Genomic DNA, 24,075 nt, shown 5'->3' with positions numbered 1-24,075 from the left:
ATGATAGCTGATTTCCCAGAACAGTGATTAATAGGACTGCTGGTCTGGAGAGGACAGGCACTTTCCTGGGGAAGAGTTTTCAGGAAGCAAATAAGGAAAATCTTTTTCCCTTTGTGGTTATTGGAGGGAAAAAAAGAAAGACTTGTGGGGTTGGCAGACTGCGATAGTCTCAGGAAGAGTGAGGACATACCTGCGAATTCAGAGTGGAATAGCCTGAAGAGCAGAGAAGGAAACTGTAGGTATTCCTAATCTTTGTCCCCAAATAGGGCCCTCATAGGAATGCCAGATTGGTCAACCTGGAAAGCCCCACACCAGGGACTAATATTAAAACATAAGTTGCAGAAGACACTAAAAGCCCAAAAGACCTCACCCTAGTTTCTGAGTATACTAGATAAAAAAGAGAATCAATAATTATATACCAAGGAAAATAACTAGGACAACTCTTGGATTTCTTGAATTTTTGGTAACCTTTTCACACTTGTTGTCATTATCTCTATCTCATTATCCATAGCGATTAATAACACTGTCTTAAAATGGAAGGGCCTGGGTGCTTATTCTGGGGTGTAACAAGAAAGAGAGGAGGTGGGAGAGTCACATTGTGCTTTGTTGTCTACCCTGGGGAGAGCCCCTCTTGGAGAGAAATGGATCGTAGGGTATAGAGTAGGAGGGGACAGCTTTTTGTTTTAAAAAAGAAGGTCAAATATCTGAAGCCTATAAGGAGGAAGCTGTTTGAAACTGTAAAGTGACTGCAGTCTTAGGGCTGTCACAGGGAGTGGCTTGGAGGACTGTGACAGCTGAGGACAAGCAAGAGGAAATTAGGCTGTGTGGAGGCTTTGTTAGCTTCTCCTCCCAGAGGGCAATTCCAGTCATACTCAAGAAGACTTCATCCTAGCCTCCAAGAGCTTCAGAAGCATTCAAAAAATGGCAGAACTGTGTTATCTCCACCAAATAAAAACACACATCATAATGATTGGATAATGAACTCTCGCCTGACTAGGAGGCGGGGGCCATGTATAAACTTGCACAGTCATGGGTCCATGTGCCATACCTTCTTGGAGCAGGCCTCTTGACATGACAGAGAGCCTGCCAAGAGCACCAAACTCATTGATCCCCGCTACTCTGAGGTGGGAACGATGCTGCAGTCATAAGGAATCTTCAATGCGGTTCTAGGGCTAGGTAGAAAAGTTGAAAAAACTTAGAGGGTGGGTGGGATTTTTTCCTGTTTTTTTGATTTGTGGTCTTGACTCTGGAAGAGAAAGGAGGGTAATACCTGGCTCCATAGAAGGTGTCCAAATGAAAGAATTTGTCTTCCAGATCATGAAGGGAATGTCAAGAAGATGTACCACCGAAAATGAAAAAGGGCACTGATCAAAGTGGAGAACATATTTAACGAGAACGATGGATGAAGAGGAGGGAAGATACCTATAGACCAACTACCAACGAGATATAAGGACAGTGCACGTGGCAGGGAAAGAATTCGTATAGTGGAGGTGGTCCCTGGTAATTATTCTTTCATTCATTCAACAAGTAACAGATAAGTTCACCAAGAATAATAGTTATGACCTTAGGAAACTATATATGTTAACACAGAGCAGGGAGTGACAAAATAACTCAAAACTTTAAAGCAAAAAATAAATATAATGTTATTGAGAGCATTGAGATGTGAGGGGACAAAACTCAGCCCAAAAAATATCCAGAGGAAGACATACTTTATTCAAAAATGTACCTAGTAGGAGGAAAATAGAATAGCGCTATGTGTAAGTACGTATACGCCTGGATGGAACCGAAAGTAAAGTAAAGAAGGCACATGAGAAATAACCAATTATCCTGCCATAAGGATGTACTTCAGACCACTTAGGGTGAGGAAAAGTATGGAGATTCTGTTTTTGGTGTTAAATCTTGGTATGGAGTAACCATTTGCTCTAATGGGAGGATTTGACTATCTTTTGGAAAATTAATTTTGATAAAATTAATTTATTTCATAAGTGCTTAGCTTTTAATGTTGACACTTTTAATCTCTAAAAAAGGGAGAATACAAGAACGGTAATTGTCAATATGGAAATTCTAACGGATTATAGTAGTGAGGGAGTAAACAGAATCTCGGAGTTCAGACCACTGTAAAAGTCACATATGTCCCCTAGCCCAGTGTTCCTCAAAATGAGGTCCCTGGATAGTGGCATTTCCACAGATTGTTGCTGGACTGCAACAAGATCATGTGAGCATTTGGAAAATTTTATAGCTGTTTTCATCACCACAACATTTTTATTTTATTTTACGAAATTAAACTGATCTCTCACTACAGATGCTTTGAGAAGCATTGTCCTAATTTATGGTAAAATAGAATTCAAAATGTGTAGTGCTTCTTGTCCTGAAAAAGAATACAGCTTGTTAGGAAAAGGAATCCAAAGAGAAAATGACGGAACGAGGGAATCTGAGTATACACTTGGGAATTATTCCAACGGAACAAACGAGGAAAATCATCTAAAAAGTAGTGTGATTATATTAGCAGCTCTCTTGATGAGAAAAAGGGGTGAAACCCTTTTATTGAGCATCTGTTATATATTAGCAATTTATTTAGATTATCTTATTTAATCTTCTCACTTCAGATAAGTGATATTATTCTAATTTAGGGGCATGAGGTTCAGTGACTTTAGGGAGTTGCATGGTGGCCCCAAAAAGATACGTCCACATCCTCACCCCCAGGATCTGTGAATGTTACCTTTATGGCAAAAGATGTGATAAAGTTCAGGATCTCGAGAGGAGGAGCTGATCCTCAGTGGATCCTAGATGTGGTCACACGTATCCTCATGAGACAGACACACAAAGGAGAAGACACAGAGAGGAGGAGGCCATGTGGCTACAGGAGAGGAGAGGGGAGGGATGCGGCTACAAGCCACGGAGGGCCTGCAACCACTGGAAACTGCAAGAGGTAAGGACAGACTTCTCTCTGGAGGCTTTGGAGGGATTGTGGCCCTGCAGACACTGTAGACATTTGTTGCTTTAAGTCACCCAGTTTGTGGTAATTTGTTACAGCAGTCTTAGGAACCTAATACAGTGACATAAAGTCACTTCCAGAAGATGGAAAAATCTGATATTTAACCTCAGGACTAACTCCAAAGACTTTTACTACCACATAGCAGCCTTCCAGACTTCGGAATGCCTGATTCCAATGATTAGAGACATATCGAAAGGATAGGGAGGGCAAAGAGAAATGAAGAGTGAATCATGTGGCCTCGGATACAAGGTTCGAATCCTGGTTCCTCTACTCATTCTACTTGTCTTCTCAAAGTCTCAGTTGCCTCAACTGAAAACCAGGTGTCATAAAGCAAATTAACAGCATTATTGTGAAGACTGAGTACAATACCATGTGTGGAAACTTCTTTGCAAATTGTAAAGCATTATTCAAACGCTAATTACTAAGACATTTTTTTCCCCAAAGAGACTGAAGCGATGATGTTGGCAGTACCCTTTCCATTCAATATCTAATTACCTGTTGTAGCTGCAATAGGACTGAGTTGCCCACTTTCTTGCCATAACAAGTGGCAAGATGAGCATCCTCTGTCTTTGGATGCACAGTCCTAATATCACGTGCCTGTAGGAGCAACAAGAAACCCCAAACCTGTTGTGCAATTTCTATTTGAAAGAGAACCTCATCAGCTACTGTGCCAAAACAAAATAGTTGTTTTTGGAAGATACCTTTTTCAGTATTCAGATGGATAATACTAAGTAACTCTATTCAACAGGCCAGTTCATTTTTACTTGTGTACTTACACCCTGCCTTGTTCCAAAAAGGATTTAAGGTGGATTACCTATTAATACCACACAAGATAAAATAAAGTGGAAAGTAAGTGGAAAGGAAAGTAGGACAAGAGGAAAATGAAACTCAGAAAAATAAATGAAACCAGGAGTTAGACTCACTGTGTTCCATAAGGTCTTTCCCCTCGCCAGGGTCGGCCATGAGTGTGCCTCTAAGCTGTCTTGCTCTTAATACAAAAAAGGTCTCTAAGTCAAGGTCCCCAACAACATTCTTTTTAGGATGTAATTTGAGTCTATAAATTGGGTAGGTGAAAGGGAATGTGTAGGAAAGGGGATGACTCTGTTCTCAACACTGCTCATCTGTAGGCTTCCTTTTGGAACTAATCAGGGCAAGCTTGATCTGTAGCCATTCTTTGTTGTTGCAATAAACCCAGTGTCTGCTTATAAGAGAACGTCTATTCTCTATTCTCGAGAACAGGGGGAAATGCATCTAGCTCGTAGAAGAGTGTCATTAAAGTATTAAGATCCACACTAAAAAGAAAAGAGCAGTTGGAGAACATGCCTCTGTTTTTACCCCACTGAGGATGAATTCGGTAAGGTTTTTGGGAGTGAATTGTGCAGCTAGTTCTTGGGGGGAGCCTTTCATGATGTTGTGATGCTTAGAATAAAAGCATGTGCAAGGGCTACGTTAAACCATTTTATAGTGAAAATTGATGGTGGGTAAGTAACTATGGCCCTAATGCTCCTTTATACCTGAATTCTCTCTCACACCCTCTGGCAGGGGTTGGTAGACTTTTGCTGTAAAGAACTAGGTAGTAAATATTTTAGACTTTGTGGGCCACGTGTTCTCCATTGAGACTATACAGCTGTGCCACTGCAGTGCAAAAGCAGCTATAGACAATCCGTAAGGTAATGAGTGTAGCTATATTCCATTAAAACTTTATTTACAAAAGCAGGTGGCAGGGGAATTTGGCCCGCATGTTCTAATTTGCCTATCCATGTTCTACGATGTAGAACTGTAGGGTTTTAAGTCTTTAATAAAGTTCTTACTATATTCTAAACTGCTTTCAAGGAGAAATTTTGGTTTAACAGCCTATCTCCCTGAAGATGATGGGAAGGTCCCCCTCTTAGGCAAGAAGGCTTTAATTTTTTAAATAAAGCTTAGAGCTCTCCATTACATCAGTAAGACAGAAAAATTATATCTTGGCTTCCAGTCTAGCCACAACCTCTGTATCAGCAGCCTAGCCACTTGTGAAGGTCTGGTTGCAACACAGGTAGGGAGATAAGATAATGGTCACACTCATGATTCATTACTCTTGATTTTAAAAATTTCAGCTTTGTATCAAGCCAGGTTATAGAGCATTTATACGTGTACAATGTTATCTTTCCTCTTCTAGAAGTACACTCACAGATGACAGTTTGATACCATTCCTTCATCTTTTTTTCAGAATTGTGCATAAAAGTGACCTTCTGGAGAATATATTTCCTCTTTTGTAAAATCACTGTTGAAGACATTTTCCATTAGATTGTTTTGTGTCTTTTACGTAAAACTCTGTCTGTGATTCCTCCTGGAGTGTGGAGGGAGGACAGAAGTGTGTCTCTTGTTCTGCTTCCTGTTATTAACCAAGAGGGCAACATAACTCCTCTATACTACCCACCCCCACCAGTACAGGTTTTTAGCTGTTTCTAAAGAGTATAAGTAAATATATGTTCCACTGCCCAGATTATATTTTGCTGAAGTTTTCTTACTCACCCATCTCTTATTTTTCATGCTTAGCCTCTTCATTTTTTTCTGGTTTTGCTGTATTTGGTTATATTTGTTTAATCTAGAACACCATAGGAGCATAAATAACAAATAAATAATAAAATCTGAGCTTGTTGAAAATGTTAAAGACCATAAAAGGACGTTTTCATCTGTGTTTGAAACTTAGAAGAACAAGGAAGTGATCAGCAAGCAGCCTGGGGCTGATGGTGTAATGATAACAGATAACAAAACCAACAAATTCATATTTTGCTTTCAAATTCTGCAGCAAGGAAAGTGGTCTGCAGATTGGGAGGATGAGAACAAACAATACCTTGAATTATTTTGTTGGGTTCTTTGTTTTTTAGAACATGTTTTCTTTGCACCTTGTCTCATTGTATTTTCACCCTGCGAGGCAGTTATTATTATCACAGTAGTTATTATTATCCTACTTGACTGAGGAGGAAATTATGACTCAGCACTGGATGACTTGTACACATTCACAAACAACGTGAAGAGGGAGTTGACTGCAACTCTATGTAAATGAGCAGACAGTCAGGCAAAGCCTGCTCACTTTCAGTGACTTCTAGGTGCAAGCTCTGCCAGACTGTTGAGGACTCTGGGGTGCTGGGCAGATAGCAGATGCTCAAAATAGTCCTTTTGAATGAGTGAGTAGGAACTGAGGATTGATCTCAGTGATTACTGAGATATTGCAGAGACCGACAGATGACTGAATCTGGGAAATGTCAATGCATTTTTCAAAAAGAGGGATAGATTCCACAATCTATAAACAGGTGAGCTATTCTCAGAGGTGATCCCAGAAAAATTCAAGAATGGATTTTTAAGCTAATAGATTGTGAGTATTAACTAAGGAATGTGGTGGTTCCTAGGAGTGAACATAGGTTTATAAGGAATGTCATGTTATGCTAGCTTAATTTATTTTCTTGCTTTTGAAAGAGAGCTACTTTAAAAGATCAGAGGATTGACTAGAAAAATTTAATTTTCACAATAATATCATAAAAATAGCAACCACCTGTTGAACAGTTCCAACATGCCAGACCCTGTTTGTCTTGTTTCATTTACTCCCACAATAACCTTAGTCGGTAGGTAATCTGTTATCTCCCTCGTTACAGGTAAGAAACACAGGATCAGGGAGCACAGGGAACTGACTCAAAGTCACCTTGCTAGTAGTGACCAAGCTGCATCTGAAGCCAGATCTGTCTGATTCAAAGCTGTTGACAGTAACTCCTCCACCGCGTTGTGCTGGCACACAGCGGGCTCATGAGGTCTTTGAGGCTAAGGTAAACCAAGGATGTAAAGGTTGGGTCACAATCCCTTCAAATAGATTCACAAGTCAAAAACAAACCTAAAGCATGTTGATTAATATTTGGCCTTAGTCTGCTTAGCTTTTGACTTAATGACTCAAAACCAAGAAGAAAAGGCGATCTTATCACTGCTAATTAACATTGGCATAGTGTGCCCCATTTTATGGAATACTTTCGCTTCACTTGTCCCACTTGATTCTCACAACTCTATAAAAAAGACTTACTACCAGTTCCAAAACTCCTCTCCCCCAGCCCTTTGTTTTGTTTTTTTACAGTGAGCAGAATGGAGGTTCAGGAAAATTAAATGACTCAATCAGAGTCATAGGGTGAATAAGCTGGAGACTTCTGTTTTCTGTCACACTGAAACAGATACAGAGTCATGATTAGAAATAATATCAAGACATGCAAATGCCAGATCAAAACCATTAAGATGAAATATGAAGGTGGTGAACGTAAAGTCTGACAGTGATGGAAAAAGTATGTTTTAGTTGAATGTTTAGTGCAAGCCAACGTTTCATTCTGATTACTAATAATGCTAATTTAATCTTGGTCTGGATTAATGGAAGCATAAGGTCTACATCATGATAAGCAATACTCCTGCTGATTATGGAACTGTTCAGAACATACATGGGAGCCGTATTTCCGGGGCCCAGTGTTTATTAAAGCTTGGCTGGGTAGAGATCACCTAATGCGGTAACTACTTCAAAGACCTTGGGCTACATATGGCGGTGGAAGGGAGTGAGGAAATGAATAGAAAGTCTCATTTGCCCCCAAATTCTAAGAATTATCACATAGTAGAGGAAAAAATAATATTTGTTCTGTGTTGGTCCAGGTCTAACAGGTGTAAGTATCAGAAAGTCAGATTTGGCTCACTATAAAGGACAGTTGTGAGCATTTCCCAGTGGACTGAGCCTTGTTGCTCTGTCACGGGAAGAGTTTCCTCAGGGGCTGCATGGTCTTTCTTGCTCATAGAGTCAAGTGAAAAGTAAAATAATGAATTATTAACAATCAAATATCTAATGTCCAATCTAATATCATGTGATTGTTTATAAACCTACTCTGGGAGGGCAAAGAAATGATTCCTATTTCGATTTCCACCTAGTTCCAACTATTTATTGAGTAGTTATTCAATAACTCCATAGCTCCACAATCATTTATTGAAATGAATCTTCAAAAGGGAGAGGGAAGGACAAGGGACTGTAGTAAACTACCCACCAGAGACATCATTCTTGACATAATTAATGCTCCACGGGCCATTTTGCAGGGAGAGGTGGCAGGGACGGCTCCTGTCTGGAGCCTTTGCACCCACTGTGCCCTTTGCTGGGAGCATGCTGCCTTGTGGATTTTCCCCCTGACATAGCCACCCCTTACACTCCGTCACTGTGCAGTATCCCTATGCTGCTCTAAGCTTGTTGTGATGTAATTAGTTAAGATGAGGCCATACTGAAGTAGGGAAGGCCCTAATCCAAATCGACAGGTGCCCTTATAAAAGGCGAAATTTGGACACAGAGACATGCACACAGGGAGAACACCACGTGAAGACGAAGGCAGAGATCTGGTGACGCATCTACAAACCAAGGAATGCCAAGGATTGCCAGCAAAACACCAGCACAACCAGGAGAGAGACACGGAACAGCTCTCCCTCACAGCTCTCAGAAGGAATCAATTCTGCTGACACCTGGGTCTTAGACTTCTAGACTCCAGAATTGTGAGACTATAAAGTTCCGTTGTTTAAGCCACCCAGTTGGTGGTACTTTGTCATGGCAGCCCTAACAAATGAAGGTACTGCTGTGTGACTGTCTCTACAATGGTGACTAGGTAAAGCGGGCATTCAACAAGTGTGTTTTGAGTGGATGTTGAATGAATGACTAAATGGATGAATGAATGAATATTTGTTACCTCAAGAAAGTCATCTATTTTTTTCTAGTCCTAAGTGTTATCATTTGTAAAATGATATCCACTATAGTCTAGGAGATTTATCCAGTTCTCATCTATTCTATAACATTCACAAAAAAAGAACTCTTATGACAGAAAAATTGATCATACATTAGCAGATATCAAGGAAGCTTATTTAATCTGAATCTCTATTAAAAAATACAGGCAGACACGGGCTTTAGGGGTGATTGAAATTTTAATTTGACCTGAGGTAAAAGACTGAAATGAATAATTTCCTGAGTCCGCTTTTAGATTGTGATCCTCTGTTTTTCCTTGATGAATTTATCTATTTATAGAAATCAGGTCAGTGAGACTGTGTGAGTTATAGGCAATGTGATTTCATTGTACTCCAAGCTCAGCTATCTTTCACAGTAGAATCTTCCTCACTGAGGAATTGGGCTGTCAGCAAAGAAATGGTATAGGAATCAAATCAGAACAGAATACAGAAAATTGTCTTCCTGGTTGAGAAGTTAAGGTGTGTCATTACCTGAGATGATATTAAATTTATCCATGTGCCTCCAAATAATGGGCTTTGAAGAAGGAGCTGGATGGACAGACAATGAGCAGAACTCCAGAGAGTGATCTGGATGTGACTAGATTCATTAGTCTGGATTTTATCAGGAAAGTCCAGCTGGACAGAGTGAGCTTATGTTTTCTGCCCTGAAGGACTTGCCTAGGTGGGCTTTCCAGGGCTGATCAACAGAGGTGGTTTCCCAGAAAACCAGTTCGCTCTACAGTTCCAATTCCCTTTTAAGATCCCTTACCTTCCAATGGACCTGCAGGGTCATGTTCTCTGTCTCCTGGCAGTCAGAGCCTTTGATCCCTCTTGTGTGGAGCTTTTCCAAGTGTCCTATTATTGAAAGTAATACCCTCCACTTGGCTCTTTTTCCTTCTCCTCTTCCCAAACTGACATTTGCTGAGATGGATCTTCACTGCAATGAAAGACATTGATACCTCAGTGTGCAAAACTCATAGATTCATAGAAGATGGGTGAGGAGGGCACAGAATTTATAGCTCCAAAGAAGAGTTAAATTCATGTCTCATTAGTGGTCTTCTGGGCTTTATGGGTAAGATATTTTGAGCTGGAATTTTGATGCTCTTGGCTTCACCAATTCTTAGGTTGCTCTTGCTATCTTTACTTAGCTCAAGTCCAGGAAGCCCAACACAGTGTTAAATACAGGAAATCAAAATCAGCAAAGAGAAGAACATGCCTCTCTCTCCCATCCCTACTCCAGTTTTGCAAATGGGTCAATAAAAATAGTGTCCTTGATGTGGGCAAGAGTGTAAATTAGTACAATGAAAACTCAAATAGAAAAATCCCCAGAACAGAGGCTATTTATATTTCAAATCCTTGGATTATGGAGAGCAGTTGGAAGACATCTTAAATGTCATCTAATTTAACTCACTTATTTTACAGATTAGGAAATAGAATGCTCTGAGTAAGAGATGTGATTTGCAGACCCTATATTCTTCGTATGGTTCTATATTTTTATACTTTTAGGCTTTTTTTTTTTTAAGTTATTCCTCCTTGTATTATCTCTGCCTGATTTGGGACAAAAATGTTTATACAATAAGAAGGTGGGTGAATTAACCAGGGCCACAGAACTAGCAAAGTGAAAAAGACTCAGATGGGAGTCCATGTGTCCTGGTTCTTAGCTGAGTGCTCTGTAATTTAATTGAGCATTAAAGCAAACTAAGTGGGAATGGGGAGTAGTATTGTGATCCCTTGACTCTCGGGTAAAATGAACCCATGTGCTGTTCTCTATAGTCTGATGTTTGCTATCAGTCTCTATGGCAATGATTCTAAATTTCTTTTGGAAGATGGACTAATGGTCTCCATTTTAGAGTCTGAAGAATATCAAAGATCTTCTTGCCAGAAAAATGTACACACACAATTTGCACACAAATCCAAGTGATTCACATAGCTCCTTGATTTGAGGATAGGCCCAGAGGCCATGAACTGATGTTCTAAATATTCACGTCAGCTCACGTTTATTGGTTGCTTGCTCTGTTCCAGGCCCTATGCTGAGGACTTTACATGTACCACATCATTTAATTCCTGCAACACTGGAAGCAGGTTCCGTTCTTATCTCCATTTTACAGAAAAAACAGTGATGTTTAAAGAACATGTGTTTACTTAACACTATTTCTTAAATACTGACTGATGCCAGGCAAGATGCTAGGTGCTTAGGATACCACAATGTAAGAAATGGGCACCGTGCCTGCCCCCATCAAGCTGGGAATCCCATGAAGCAGACTGACTGCACATTTCCGTAGAAGAGCTCCATGAGGCAACCACATGAGGCAACCACATGGGGCGAGTGTGGCCGGAAGCAGTCCCATACACGCACACACACACATGGAGTGTTAGAAGGATCCAAAGGAGGCAGTTGTGCCTGGACCATGAAGAAAGACAGGTGCAGGGGGCACGTAATGAGGGGCAAGTATGCCAGATCTTGTGTGGGAGTTAAATCCTTGGCTAGAGATCAACTCCAAAGGACAGGTCGTGAACTCAAACCAGATCCATCTGCCCCCAAAGTCACCACTGCTCCATTGACGCCACAGCTGGGCTCCTCTTACCACCACGGCTCCTAGTGATGCTTATTGATCTCCAGTCCTGCTTCCCTCCATGCCTGTGGGAAGTTCTCCTCCCTGAAGTGTCCAAAGCAGGGCTTCTTTGACCTTCTGAAGGGTGGTGAAGGGCCAAGTTTTAAAATTTTCAATCTGTCACACTATGTTCTAATTCTTTTGTTCTTATTTTCCACGGGAGAATCAACCGCCACCCCTTCCCCAAAGTCTCAGCTCCTGAGCTTGCCCCTGTGTCTGGATGGGCTCTAGGAGCACTGAGAATCTTGAGCAATCCTGGGTTCACGCCTAGTCATTTCCTGCCTCATCCTAAATATTGTGGGATTATGCATTCAAACTGGGGCCTCAATTCAGTGAAAAAATAATCTCTAAATCTATTCCTAAAAAATTACCTATAAGTGTTTTAGTTCTCACTGTTGCCCCTCCATGAGCAAAGTGCTGTCCCAGACAGTTGGGCCTTTATTTCTTGTTTCCAGAGCAACAGCTTGCTCACACACGATTCCCGGGTCCAGCACTGCAGCCCTGCCCAGGGTGACTGGAGTAGGTACCCAGGTCACATGGACGTGCAGTCTGTCATCCAGCTGACATACTCGGTGTGCCACTGCTGGCCAGTGTGTGCACTTAACAAACAGGAGCACACCACTAACTTCAAGGTCTGTGTGAAACACAAGGCACAGAAATAATGGTCGATAGATGGAAATGTTCAGAATTGTCAGGTTAAGAAGTCCTATTCTAAAAGCTTCTAGGAGACATCAACAAATGCTGGGAAATAAAAACACTTTATGATAATAGAGAAGTGCTTGACAATGTGCTTTGCATGAGCACAGTGAAGACTGAAGTAGACGATATGTGAGCACAGTTTTTGCCCCCACCATCCAGAATGACTGATGAGGTCAGGCTGAGAACAAGCATCTGTGCCTTCATGTAAAAGCTATCAGAATGCAGTGCGCTCCCAACTAATACATTAATAACTTTCAACAACCTTCTCTTCTGGACATGATGTAATTAATTTTTGCATCAGGGAAGCAAGAGGGTCTATGGTCTGATATTTTCATTTGAAGTGAGTAGGAAGACAAAGGCAAACAGGTCTTTGTGGCTATGGGAGAATGAATGACCTTCCAAGGGAGGAATTTGAACCAGAGCTTTTAACTTCAGAGGGATGAGGCTAGAGAAGCTTTCTGTAGCAGAAGTTTAAGGTGGAGAAATGGTTGTGGGTTACAGTGCTCCCAGGGCCCCAGGAGCATGTGCAGCCTTCCCTGCTCCAGATACCACTTGCAAGGGTTCTGATGTTCCTGAACCACTTTTGAGCAGGAAAACATTACTGCCAACAGTTTTCTTTTTTTTAAACACTAGGCTGGCATGCCAGCACATGCTTGAATGCTCTCACAGTTACATATAAACTTTAAAAAGGGGCCCCCTTTCTCCCTGGCCTGACTCATGCTCCATGCGTCACATAATCAGTGTTTGGAAAGGCTATGAAGAATGCACATGGCAACTGGATATATTTTGTCTGATTTTGGGAGTGATAAAAATTGCTAGGGGGTGGGAGTGTAAAGTTGGGGGGTGCATGTAGGGTGGGAAGGGCTTACAAAAGGCAGAAGGAAAGTTTGTCATACTTCTTGACTATTCCTTTTAAGATAACAGAACTATTACATTTTAAAGATGGGAGAGGCCTTGGAAATCTGAAATACAGGTCCAGCACAAAAGCATACAGTTAGAGAGAAGCTCTGGGAGCTGGCCTCTGAAAGCTTTCAATACAGCACAGACCACGTTTTGGACCACAAAACCCATTTGAGAATCAGATAAAGCATACAGACACTTTCCCCTGAAGAAAAAAACTACACAGAATATTTCCTGCACAATTTCAAAGAATTTCTGGACTCAATTTCACTCATGAACCTGGGGGTCTGATGGACTTTTCATTATACTATTATTATTGACTAAGCACGTAAATAAAATAAACATGTAAATAATGTTCAGGCAGACTAGGTTTTAAGTTCCTCCTTTCCACTTACCAGCTATTTGAACAATGTTTCTGAGCCTCAGTTTCCTGACATATGAAACAGATGTAATGATAGTAGCTATGCGCAGGTATCATGAAGATGAAATGTGATCATGGGCTCATGGAACTCGAATTTCCAGAAAGCCTGGCAGGGGGGCAGGGCAAGGCCGTGCTGTCTTGGTCGTGGTTGATGTTGACCTCCCTCAGGAGCTCAGGGCTCTGTGGTTGCCAGCTGATGGGCTGCCCCAGATCCAGGTCTCCTGAATTTCTTCCTAGTGCTTTGTCTTTTGCTTGCTTCCAGCCTAAATCGATTTGCTTCCTGGCCATTCTCCTTCCCTTAAGGGTCTCTCCATCTCACCACATGAAAGGCAGCCTGTGTTAAAATGTCTTGATAAATTTGTGGTGCAGAAATCCATTAGAAGGAAGTACTAGGAAAATTAGATTGCTTGAGAAAAGAGTACGCCTGTGAAGTGCTTCCTTACTGTAGTAGAGATCAAACAGTAGAACAGGAAGAAATAGTAGGTCTGCAAGAATGGTTTTGAGCCCGTATTATTACTTCTTCCCTTTAATAATAGCAGGAAAAAATGGCTTGTTTCCTTTATACAGATTATTTTTTCAAAATCTAACTTTTAGTTTGGAAAACTTCTGTTTTTAATATCAGTGTTCTCCGGTTGATGTACTTAAATTACTTGCAACTTCTAACGAGTCCCTCTCTCCCTCCCCCTGTGCCCTGATCGCTTCAAATCTGTGTTGAGAAACAGAACAGCAGCCTCAGGAGGAGGAGGATGTTAAAATCCCGAGCAGAGAGGAACCTGCTCACATCACCCTCCTTCTGACTCAAGTTGTCCATTGTTTAGAGTGTTGGATGTTCTCCTGGGGACTGGTGCGCTGTGAATTATACAAAGTTTTAGAAACTGAGTCTACAGAGACAATTCGATGTAAGCCTCAAAGCTTCCCTCCTACCTGACGAAGGTGGATCAGCAGATTGATAATCTCTCTCGGTTTTTTGTGCAAATTCAACTCCCACCCACTTACGCTTTAAAGTAGGACTTCAAGGTACTTTACCACAGAAACCAGAAAGCAACTTTTAAATGGTTCCAGACCAGCAAAAGTCTGCATTCTCATTAGGCTAACTACTGCGTTTAACTTCACTCACACCAAGAATTAGATGACGAGAGCCAGGAGAGCGAGTTTCTGGCTTTCCAATGCTTTAAGATTAGAGACAGTTATCCTTTTCTGTACTGTCCTTTGCTACTGACCTGGTAGGAATGAAAGTGAAGTGCAAGCGACCATCTTAGAAAGCAAGCCTCGCTCTTGGTAGGGATAGTGGTCACGTGACAGTTCCCCAAAGAGCTGCCATCTGAGGGGACATAAAGTGAGGCTGCTCCGCAGTGGGAGGCAACCTGTTTTGGCAAGGCCATTCTGTCATTCTCTCTGTTCTTAGACAGACTTGGGTTCAAAGCCCTCTTTTACAATATATTACCTAAGGAGATTGGGCAAATTACTTACTTTTAGCTTTGTGAATTTTTGTTTCTTTTTCTGTAACTGAGGGCACAGAGCCATTGATGGAACCAGTCCACATAGGTGTCTGGCACATAGCATCTATTTCCTCACCTTGGGACAGGGAGCTTCATCCTGGGTAGCGACTACCTGTAGTGGAGGAAGAGAACATGGCTTCTGGATGATGACTTAAAGTCCAGAGTTAATGGAAATGGCAGGTTTGGAATTAGAGTACAAGTATGTTGGGAGGTCGTGTTTATGTTGGGAGGTCGTGTTTGTACCCATTGAAGATATGAACTTTTCCTCTAACCTGTTAAAAATATGCTAGGGCCTTTCCTCTCTTCTTTTTCTCAATGTCTCATAAGAGTGTTTAGAAATCAACCAGTTAGGCTGGTACAGTGCCAGCTTATCACCTTTCTCACCCAGGTGATTAGTTAATAGAGTCATCATCTACTTTTTACTCACTTCAGCATAATATGCTGGAAAAAGAATTGAACTGGGTGCTACAAGGAGAACTATCTATTTCACAAATACATATTAACACCTACTCTGTCCCAGAATGAGTCTCAGTGAGTCTCAGTGCAGTATTTCTCAATTAGAATCCAAAGATTCTCGGCGATTGAAAGTTCCAGAAAACTCTGTTTTTTGCTTTTGTTTCAATAATAAATCTCAATGTTTATTTTATTAGTTATAAAGGCAAAACTTTTCCCCCAACTTTACTGAGATATAATTGACATATAACATTGTGTAACTTTAAGGCGCACATTGTGTTGGTTTGATACGCTTATATATTGCAGTATGATCAACACCATGGTGTTAGCTAACACCTCCATCACAGCACATAATTACTATTTATTTTTTTGGATGAGAACATTTAAGATCTACTCTTTCAGCAACTTTCACATATATTCTACAGTAGGGTTATCCATAATCACAATGCTGTGCACTAGATACCCAGAGCTTATTCATCTTCTAACTGGAAGTTTGTACCAACATCTCCCCATTTGCTTCATCCCCCTAAGCCCTGCTAACCACCACATATATTGCTGGATCACATGGTAGTTCTATTTTTAATTCTTCGAGGAACTTCCATACTGTTTTCCACAACGGCTGCACCAATTTACATTCCCACCAACAGTGTACAGGGTTCCCTTTTCTCCACATCCTCACCAACACTTGTTATCTCTTATCATTTGGATGATAGCTGTTCTAAGAGGTGGGAGGGTGATATCTCGTTGTGGTATTGACTTGTATTTCCCTCATGATTAGTGATGTTGACCATCTTTTCACGTACCTATTGGCCATTTGTATGTGTACTACAAAAAAATGTTTATTCAGTTCCTCTACCCATTCTCTAATTGGATTTTTTTATGCTATTGAGTTGTATGAGTTCTTTATATATTTTGGATATTAACCTCTTATCAGATATACATTTTGCAAATATTTTCTCCCATTCTGTGGGTGGCCTTTTCATTTTGTTGATGGCTTCCTTTGCTGTGCAGAAGCTTTTTAATTTGATGTAGGTCCACTTGTTTATTTTTGCCTTAGTTACTTGTGCTTTTGGTGTCATATCCAAAAAAGATCATTGCCTAAGACTTACGTCAAGAACTTTTTTCCATATTTCCTTCTAGGAGTTTCATGACCTCAGGTTTTAAATTTAAGTTTTTGATCCATTTCAAGTTAATTTTTGTGAGTTTGGTGTAAAACAGGGGCTCAATCTCATTTTCCTGCATGTGGTTATCCAGTTTTCCAGGTATAACTTTTTTATAACAATAACTCAGATCTGAAAGATATATCCAAAGATTATGGATTTAGTTTCTAATCTGATATTTAGGAAAATGCCTACCTGTTCTCAGAATCTTCAAGAAGTTTCTTTTCATTCAGGGTACATATATTATCAAAGAAAAACACTGGCATAAGGGATCTGAGCTTTTGTACTCCACAATCTCTAAGTAGGTGGTGTGTGGCCTTAGCCAAGACACTCCTTTAAATTCACTGGGCCAGGGCCTTCCTCTTAAAGTAAGGTGTCTGGATAAGGTGATCTCTGAAGCTCTTTCAGCTTTAATAGTCCATGCCTCTCTGACTATTCCTCCAGCTGGATTTTAACCTGAATTTCTTTGTAATTTCTACTTCAGAGGAGACAGCACTGGCTGGACATCAGATCTGTTCTATTTCTGCCTTTAGAAATGATTGCTAGGAAAACACTGATGGAATCATTTTCCTTCTTTATGTCTTAGACTTTCTATCTGAGACTTGAAAATGGTAAGCTAAAAAAAAATACTGAAAATAAGTGATAAAACATGCTTGAGAGCTTGGAATACAGCAGCAAGGTTATTATGAAGATGAGCCCTGCAGTGACATTAAGTGAAAGGACAAATTACTCCTTCTAAGTTAATTAGTCAGGATGACATAGGTTATGCTGTGGCAGCCAACAACCCTAAAGATTTATTTGTGGTACAAATCAATGCAAGTTGGTGGGGTCTCTGCTTATCATAATCACTGAGGCATCTAGGTTGCTGGGAGTTCCATATAGACTCATGCTCCCCATATCACTGGAGGAGAGAGAAGGGAGTAGGGCAAACTATACACTGTCTCTTTATCATTTAATTGGCTAACACAAGTCACATGGATATGCCTAAATTCAAGGCGTGGAGGACAGCAATTCCACTCTTGACCAAAAGGAGGGTATCTTGAATTCATTTGTGAAATGATGATACTAGATCTTCACAAATGTAACATCATTAATATGCTTATTTTTAAATTTGAAGATTAAAATCCATATTATAATTCAAGGTAGCGATCATTCTAAAAATGCAAAACAATGAACAAACTCAAATTGATTTTCAATTTGACCACACGCCTTTCTCAGAAGACGGCACTTTCCTGCGGAGGGTGAAGGAAGAGAAGGAGGATGCTTGGCAGCTGTTGGTTGGTGGGTTGCCCATGACAGAGGAACTGGCAGGCAAGGATTCTTAGCAATAAGAATGTGCAAAAAGAACGAAGCAAAATTAACTGAGGTTAAAGTTCATGGAGCATGAAAGAACAAAGGTAGAACTGTGATCAAAGGAACAAGTGGTTTATGACAGAACTTTATTAAGGATTCTGAAGTGGAAGTCACATTTGTGCTTAATTAGAATAATCCTATGTGGGGCATGGGGAAGTAGGTTTGGAATGAAAGAAATGTGTTCAGATTGGAAGAGATGTAACAAACAACAGGAAAATCTGTAGAGAAAGTACAATGAATGTTCGAATTTCTATGTTAGGTCACCCAAATTAGTTTTGCTGGTGGATCTACATTTAGTACTTTTAGTACTAAAAAAACATTTAGTACTTTCTGAGATTGTCACTACACAGCTCACTCTAACCAAGCAGAAAAAAAAGGAAATTCTAAAAGAGACGGATATTTTAATCAAAACGTGTAATTAGTTGATCACCTGCTTCATAGAGGTAACAACAACTTGCTTTAATGTGGTATTCTGCCATCAGTCTGCGAGGGAGGAGTTCTATGTAGAATGGCTTTACAGCTCCTTGGAATACAGTGTTCTTAGAATGACATCACGATTTAGGGTAAAATATTATTAATTCCCAAATCACAGAAAACATATATTCACATATAAATATAAAAACATATATAAGCTGCCCAGTGCTGGCTGACTAGTGATGTTTGCATTTATTCACATTTTAGACTATTTTTCATTATTGTCCTTTATATTGGTGTGTCTCGCATAGAAATAAAAGTAAAATCTTATAGAGGGGAAAAGACAACACATGTTGGTGCCAAAAAAAATTTAAAAATACAAAGGACCTAGGCAGAAAGGAGAAGAGAAAATTCCTTAAGTGTGATATGAATCTTCTGAAATGCCTGTTCATGATTTGGAGGCAGCAACAATTAGAAGAGAAAACTTCATATTTAAAAAAAATCACATGGTGACGCTTACATTTCTAACAGATACTGGGAATTCTGGTAGCAATGCACTGGTGTGGAGAAACAACACCTCACAAGTCCACGGGTGTCATTTGCTGTCATGTGTGATTTCATAAATCATGTTCATGCTTGAGAAATGCAACGTATACATGCATAATATTAATGCTAATAGCAGCAATACTAAGTTCCCAGTCTTGCCTGCACCAATGTCTCTCTTCTCCCAAGGCTTATGGGATGCTGCAGCAGTAAAGGACTAGCAGTCATGGTTGGAAAGAATGTTCACTGGCTGTTGGTCTTACACTTCAGGTCCTGCTTCTGTCCATCTACAGAATCATGGGTAGCAACGAAGAGCCAACCAAAATATAGCTCCTAAGAGTAGCTATGATCAAGATGGCCTAGTGACATCCTAAAATGGCAGGAAAGCAAATTTTGGGGAAGAAAAAAGCCCTATGGCGATACAGAGGAGGACGAGCCTGCAGCTCTGAGTCTCCCACTTGTGCTTGCTGCCACCAAGTTCTGAGCTTGGGAGTTTAGAACTACTTCATGAGGCCTGAATTGGTGAGGATTCCTTCATTCTTCATGGGCCTATCTCCACGGAAAAGTGCTGTAGTGTTCCATAAACTTATTGTTCTTAGAGAGAGAACAGCATTGTCAAGGAAAGAGGTGAAAGACAGCTGAGGAGCTGGACAGGCCCGGACTGGGCGCGTGCCAACATGCACTCACGTCCGCCCACATCAGTGAGGCCAGCAGAGGCACCGAAGGACTGAGAGTGATGCTCGCCCCGGGTTCCTGGGACTGGAAGGGCCAGGGCAAGGACTCAGGGTAGGCCTTTCCCTCCTGCAGCCTCGGCGGGCCTATGGTTACTGCCTGTCAAGTTGGAGACTAGAATTCAGGGGATTATGCAACTTGTTTTCAAAACGTTCCTGTGGGGCGGGAAGGGTGCAGCCATTTATGGCCCTTCTCGCGGGGAAGCCCTGCCGCCCCCTGGGTTTCATCCCACCGTGGTGGCGCGGGCTTGTCAGGTTGGCCAAACTTGTAGATCCTGTTGTGCATAGAATATTTTCTTCTCCCTCCACTTTTGTTGTTTACTTAGCAGAAGGCACTCCACCCTCACTGCAGGTTTTGACACTCTCTCTGATACACTGTATGGCTAGTGCCCCTTGACTTTCAATTACATTAAGTCCTATTATAATCATTTTCTTATAACAAATCCTCCTTAACACCTGAAAAGCTCAGCTCCCATGGGTGTAACGTTATGTTATCAAAATAAAAACAGAGGAATCCTCCTGGGATTGCAGTAGTTATTGCATGTGTTTGAAAACAAGATCAGCATAAGGGCCTTACACACTTTGCATTCAATTCCGGTAGCAAAGAGCAAAAAGTTATTTTAAGCCATTCAAATATGGCTTGACCTATAAACCAGCGGCCTTAATTCAGTGATTTTAAATCAATGTGATAGCATGTTAAAGTACCTTCTCTGGGAAAGCATCTCTTTCAGAAGCGAGGTCTGGAATTCCTGAGGATTACCATGATTGTGAGTAATGGAGCAGAATATTCTTCACTGAGACACCGCTAGAGCACACTGCACGGGAAGGCTTTTGCACATTTGTTGGCTTTGTTTTTTTTAATGCTCTGGAATAATGACTAAACCATAATCAAGTTTCAAATTTTTTTAGGCCGATGGACATGATGGTTCATCTTTTTTTCCTTGATTACTGGCCAGCATCCATAAGTGTAGCTCAGAAGCCTGTCTTATTTTTCCAGTTACTTAGGTTTTATTTCACAGGGTCTGTTTTTATTTGGGGCAACTCATAATTTTGAGAAACATCCTTAGGGTCAAAGTGAGGAGTGGCCCCCTGAGGACAGTAGCAGACTCTGTCAGCAGAGTCTCTTCAGTGTCTGCCATGCCTGTGATTCTTCAGACTGACACTCTGAGTTCCACCCTGGGCAACGATAACCTCTGGTGGAGTAGCTGCTTGGGAGGATGTCCCTACAGTTAATCAAATCCCACCCTAACAATCACCTCCATTCTGTGTATAACCAAAGAGTTTTCTCTACTTTTATTATTTTCCCACTATGCTAGGAAAATGGGTAGCTTGACAAATACACATCAATCAGAATGATCAAATTTCCTCTTTTCTTATTGAGTCATTTCCTCCAATTGGCAAGTTAGTAAAATCTTACCCATTCTGGCAATGAACATGTGCCACATTTTATTCACTTTCTTGAGGAATAAAGGTAAGATTACTGATGACTCTGGTCACCATATAAGGCAACAGGTCGCTTGCTATCACCTGGGAGAGGTAGAGTTCTCTGCATTCATAACATTGCTTTGGTTCAGGCCCATCTTTCCAGCCGCGGGTAATGTGAGCTGGAATTGGTTGCAGAGGCTCTGGCAGCTGGCTTAACCTGTTTATATAAAGAGGGAACACAGCCACTGATTAAGAGAGCCACCTCCTACTGGTTGGTTTTGGAGTGGAGCCCAGAATTTCCCATGGAGATAGCTTTTAAGAGTTAGGTCAGCATCTCTATGAAAGATAAGGACACACAAGAGGTCCTTGTGGGTTTCCCTGTCTTCAGAAGCCCCACTGTTCAGCAAGAGTTAGAATAGATATATTTGACCAATGAAATGCCTCTACTAGGTTTATCTCCGTGAAAGGAGCACTCTTCCTGGACTGATCCTCTGGACTGAGGATTAAGTGGGTCAGTTTGAACCAAGCTTAGCATTTAGCAATTTATGTACAGCCCTGGCTCTTCAGGGTGGACTGGTCAGTCATAAGATCAATTTTGTGTCAGGACATCTTAGTTGGGGGATATTTTTAAATGGTAGGGACAATGTTTAAATAATGAAAGACTACTGCTTCTAAGTTTAAATCAGGAAATAAGGTTAGAGGGGGTAAATGAGGGATGAGCAGGAAGGTGAGTGGGGTAAGAAGGACCTAATGGAAGAATTCCACGGAGAATCAGTGGAGAAACTATAGGGCTTCACTGGTCCTGTGGATTTCACTGCCCCCTCACTAATCAAACATACTTGAAGAAATAGAATTCCTGAAAAACTGAGAAAAATGATCTCAAGTCATGGTGGGATTTGTGGATGCAAAGGAATCCTTATGTTGTACTGAATTTTGACTCTATATTTTTATTTATTTAGTAGGCACAGACTATTCCTTAAGTTTCCCATGTGCTTGGAAATAAAGACATGTGGTAATGCCAAAATACGACTCGAATTAGAGTCTTTAGTAGCTGGAGCGTGTGCAGCTCAACTTGGTGACTGGAGGACACCCCTGCCCTCTAGTCTGCAACTTCCAGAGGTTAAAAAAAGAACAGCCCACTTTTATAAAAGGAAAAAAAGTCCTTTGCATAGATTATTATATAAATAAATCTTCTTAACAAGCACTGCAGTTCTTTTTTTTCTTACAAAGCACAAAGAGTTATTGTGTGATTTATGTGAAAAGGTTATATAACTGTACTCTGTTACTTTAAATAGTGTTTTGTATTTAAACTGCCAACTTCTTCATCACCAGCAAAGAAAAAAAAAATGCATATTTGCAAAGCACAAAGGTAATTTTCAAGGACTGCAATTAGCTCATGATAACTATCTTCTGTGATGTCTTTGCTGCGGAACTAGAAAAGAAATGGACTTTTTTCATTGTTGAATCTAAACTGTGGCACCTGCAGTGTCTCAGCCCAGTGAGAACCAGAGAGGAAGAAGGTTTGAAGTATTACACTTGGGCGGGAAAGTTACGGATGGACGAAAGTAACAGATCTTGCAATTTTCATTTGGCTTCATCTTTTCTTTTTACAAACATGACAAGGCTCTGTTTTCTCCTGTTTCCGTTCTCCAACTGACCCTTTATTTCCAAGATGTTAAAAGATTATTTAAAAACCAAGCTGAATACGTGATTTGGAAGAAGGAAACAAGAAAGAAATTATGGTAAAAGATGGTAGGAGAGCAAAAAATATAAAAGTCAAAGGTGCAAAATTTTGTGTCTTAAAAATGGATAATAGGACAGAATACTGGCAGGAGAAAGAGGAGCAATCGAAGGAAACAATATTCGAGGAAGAGAATGCTAATTAATTTAATTCATTCTAGGAAAATCGATTACTGTGAAAAATTTTATTTCATGAAAAATCATATTTGGGGGAGGTTGTATTAGATGTGTACACAGTATGTGTGTGAGCATGTGGTGTCACCAAATGTATTTCTGTGATTGGTTGAGACAACATTATGGAGAAATCCAGAAGGTCAGAGTCAGAAAATTTCCCCCTGGTGAAGGGTGTCTCCAAAGAAGATCCAAGAAGTTTCCTTCTTTGGAAAAGAGGCTGTTATAGGCAATGGAATTCTCTGGAAGTTGTCACTCTGCTACATTCTGGGATTTGGAGGAAGGTTTACTTCTGAGAAGTAAACATGACTTTTGGAGGCTGAGATAGGGGATTCTGGAGCTGATTTTTCTAATCGGCGGAGTATAACCACTCGAACAACAGGACAATCTACCAAGCGCTTGAAGTCAGGAATTGCAGTGTGGCGACAGGAGTGCTGGGTGTGTTTCTGTGGGAAATGAGAACGTTGTCACCTGTTTGGTCACCGATCTGGTTGCTCAGGTGGCAGTTTGGCAAAGAACCAGTACGAACAACATTTTGCAATGGACTGTGAAATATTCAGGCCGAGTTGCCCTCAGATGTTATTGATCCTTCTCAGTTCAAACATTAAATTTCAATTTTAATGGGAATAAAAACAACTGATATGAACCTGGAAATAAATACTTTTAGAGTTTATGAGTCAGATACACACTTCTAGCAACTCTGCACAGGGAGAAGGCAATTGATTTTTGAAGAGTGCCTTGCAACTGGAGCAGAGAATTAAGACAATAGCTGGCTATTTCAATATATTATGGACAATGATGTCAGTCAATATGCTTTGCAGCTACAATTAAATTTAAGTTTGATTGTTATATCTTTAAAAGTTACACGGGAATGTGTAGCCTCTATCAGGTGAAGTCTGCAGCATTTAGGATTCATTAAATCTTGTTGTATGGAAATGTGTCACAAACCCTGTTTAACAGGTCAAATCAGAGAGGACTGAAAGTTAATTTCCTAAGGCAGGAAGGAGGAAGTCAATGAAAAACACACAGTTGAAGAGTGATCAATTTCCTTCACACTAGAACCCAAAGGAAGTGTTTTGAAATGTGTATTTAAACTAAGAAGTAGAGTACATATTAAAGGAAAAAGGAAAGTTAAACTGAGAGGTAGCCCAAGACAGCGGCACTGGCATACACAGGACCAGGTGCAAACTCTTCTAAATCCA

At 40.6% G+C, this 24,075-nt stretch overlaps 2 long non-coding RNA genes across 3 annotated transcripts in view; one reads left to right on the top strand and one right to left on the bottom strand.

Annotated features, from left to right (window-relative positions):
* Positions 1–5,750, bottom strand: part of LOC139080801 (uncharacterized) — a 9,315-nt gene extending 3,565 nt beyond the window's left edge. Inside the window, exon 1 of the long non-coding RNA XR_011535597.1 lies at positions 5,510–5,750. This is a non-coding gene — a long non-coding RNA (uncharacterized lncRNA). The remainder of the gene's footprint in view (positions 1–5,509) is intronic.
* The window catches only part of LOC139080800 (uncharacterized), a 36,939-nt gene that overhangs the window by 5,265 nt on the left and 7,599 nt on the right, over positions 1–24,075 (top strand). Inside the window, exon 3 of one of the 2 annotated variants that reach the window (XR_011535596.1) lies at positions 1,315–8,640. This is a non-coding gene — a long non-coding RNA (uncharacterized lncRNA). Of the gene's footprint in view, positions 1–1,314 lie in introns of both variants that reach the window. The other variant, XR_011535595.1, reaches the window with a different exon arrangement.

This window comes from Equus przewalskii, chromosome 32 (genome assembly GCF_037783145.1).
Source record: "Equus przewalskii isolate Varuska chromosome 32, EquPr2, whole genome shotgun sequence".
Taxonomy (NCBI): domain Eukaryota; kingdom Metazoa; phylum Chordata; class Mammalia; order Perissodactyla; family Equidae; genus Equus; species Equus przewalskii.
Note: the sequence above shows the minus strand (reverse complement) of the source record. Positions and strands in the feature narration are given on the sequence as shown.